The sequence below is a fragment of the Pinus tabuliformis genome, chromosome Q, assembly GCF_031772625.1.
Source record: "Pinus tabuliformis cultivar Carrire ecotype Pingquan chromosome Q, CPIR1, whole genome shotgun sequence".
NCBI lineage: Eukaryota > Viridiplantae > Streptophyta > Pinopsida > Pinales > Pinaceae > Pinus > Pinus tabuliformis.
Window position 1 is genome coordinate 172544090 of NC_142296.1, and position 3143 is coordinate 172547232.

Consider the following 3143-nt stretch of genomic DNA (forward strand, 5'->3'; position numbering starts at 1 on the left):
CTTCTTCCCCCTGTGCTCTCACTCGTGCTCTCTAGCTCTTTTGAGGCATTTTCTCGACTTTTTGGCTTCCCTGGCCGCTTCTCTGTGATTCATTGTCCCTCTACGGCTCTGTCGCTTCATAATGCATCATTTCCTGTAAAAATGCCTCCTGCAGTGTGGCATGATGATCAGGAGTGGTTACCAAAGGAATTGGGGCCGTTTCATAGGCAAAAACTCGAAGAATGGAGAAAATCCCATTACAGAGAGAGTGTCTGCAAAAACACTATTGGGTGTGATTTTCAGACTTGAAATTCCACTCAATCGCCCCTAAATCCCTATTAGGTCCACCATTAGGCATCATATCACATCGCATTAGTGTATTGGGCAAAATCCCAAATACACGGGAAAACCTTCAAAAACACGACAAAATATTTTTTATTGGACTTAAAATTCTATCGAATCCATCCTATAATCACATCGGGTCTGCCTTGGGTCACTTTCACAAGCCCCATCGTCGATCTGTGTGATCTCTGATCCAACGGTCAATATGTGATCTCGGGCAGCTTAAGGGTCCGGAGGTTACTCGCCTGAAAAGGTGGTTTTCCCCTCTCCTTCGCTAGCCACGCGTTGTTCGCTGTATGGGATCGGGTGGAGCCGTCCCAATACCATTTATCGCTTGAGGCCCACCCGAAATCCCGCTTATGGAACTCAAATTTTATATATCGCGCCTTTAATTCCCCTTTGGGTCTGGATATATCTCTTTGGGGCCTTTTTCCTTTGTATTTCGGTTTTTATTGTCGAGACGCACTTATACATGGGAAAGTCCCTTTTTCCGAAACTCAAATATTATGATGCCAGGTTTATAAAACACATCGGGTCCGGTGATCGCATGTGCATGTACTATCGCCCCTTTTATCACCACGATATGATGTCGCGATGCGATATATTACAATCGCTTGTCACATAGCCCTGGGGGTCCATCCCTTGTCTTATGCCATCGTCGATGCCGATCTGCCGATTTCGACGATCGCAGTGTCGCATTACCTGGGGGTCCGCCATCAAACACAGGCCTATCTCCAACTCGATATATCAGAGATCGGTAATCAGGGGGGCTTCCCCTTTCCGCTTAAGTCTGCCTTTGGCCCTCTTCCGATGCAATTTCCCTTTATAAGGGTTTTTTTGCCCATTTTAGAGGATTTTTCCTCTTTTTCTAAAGAACATAGGGCATCTTTTTTCTGCGATAACTTCTGCATCCTAAGTCCATTTTTTCCCATTCAAGTTGCAGTAGATTCAGAAGGAAAAGATCTTTGCGATGGGGATATTTCTAGGAACTTCCTTGGACTTTCATTTTCCTCAGTGAGGAACACTTAGACTTAGGAGTCTATTCAAAATCCATTTTGGATCAATCATCAATGAACAATCTCGGAAAAATTATCCATCATCTCATCCCTTTGTCACATGAGGGCTTCCTCAAGCAACAATTTGATTGAATCTCTTTCTTTCTCGTCTTTCTTTTCTTCTGCTATGGGAGGTTGATGGGGTTAGTGAGGATAGTCTTGCCAAGGCTCAAGTAGTTCAAGCCCTAACTCCATATATCCTAACTTTGTTGGGGACATGCAAAAAAAATTAGATTGATCTGTGCTATCTAAGGAATGAGATAAAATATTGAAAAAAAATGTCACAAGTGCATAAAAGAAATAATGTAAAGTCATAAGAAAATAGTTTTATTTAAATGGTAAAGATATTATTTGACTACATCATGAGAAAAACTTTCATGATTTTATATATGGTTCCTTTTCACTTAAATTCATGCACTTTTGTCATATATCCAATTACCATGGTTTACGAAAACCATGGGTGAATACCATAAATCACTATGGTAAAAACTAACAAATAGTTGTATGGGGAAAAACTAATTGTATTATTATATTTTTATTTATTTTTCTTCAACCTCTCAAATACCATGGGTGGATACCATGGTTTACCAAAACCGTGTGCTTGGAAACAACCAATAATAAAAAACAATTATTGACCATGGTGATTTGATGGAAAAGGTGGATAGCCACCAATTTCCACTCAGATCATCCATGTACCAACATTTCTCAATTAATATCAACATGTTGGAAGTAAATCATACATCTAGATAACCATAGATCATATATTTTAATTAACAAAAATAATATTACATATTGTTAATAAATAATACATAATGAAAATGTAATTAGAGCCTCATTATAAATAGTTGTCCAGGTCAAAATGGGGCATTGCATGTGATCAAAAGGTGAGGGGTAGTCTCAATGTGAAGTATTTCCATCCTCCTAGGTAGTAGACCCTCGGCTATACTTGTCCCACGAGACCTTAACCTAGTTCACCAAACATTGTCTGAGTCATCAAAATATATGGTCCAATATGTGTAATGTTTAGACCATAACAATTCCCACATTCGATACTTGTAATTCACTCCAATTGAGTTTGTGAGATTCATGAAAAACATAATTCCATAGAATAGATACATCAAAAAAATCATGAGTTTATGCAAGTGGGATGGAAATACAAGACAATAATTAATTAGTCCAATTTCTTTTTGATACTAAAAGGTCCTATAAATTGGGGTGACAACTTCACCGCTTTCCCAAATTTAATGGTGGTCTTGTCGTGTTGGATATGAATAAAAACTTGGTCCTTGAACTCATAACTTCGATTGGTCCTATGTGCATCGACATAAAATTTTATATCTATCATGGGATTCCTTTAACCTTTGTTGAATATGAATCACCTGCTCCTCCACTTCTTGGACCAATTACGACCCTACTATTACTCTATCCATCAACCTTTCCCAACTTAGCGATGTCTTGCATGGCCTCCAATACAGAGCTTGATAAGGAAGCATCCCCATTGAACTGTGTTAATTGTTATTATAGGAGAACTCTACCAATGGAAGGTACTTCTCCCATTGAGTCTAGTTATCCATTAATTCAGTCAAAGCATGTCTTCCATAACTTGATTTACTCTTTCAATATATCCATTTGTTTCTAGATGATAAGCGGTGGTTAATTTCAATTGAATCTCAAATGATAACTACCAACTTTATCCAATATATAAATATCGATCAAGCTTCTGTATCAAAAATGATATTTATGAGTAACCCATGTAGCTAAACAAAT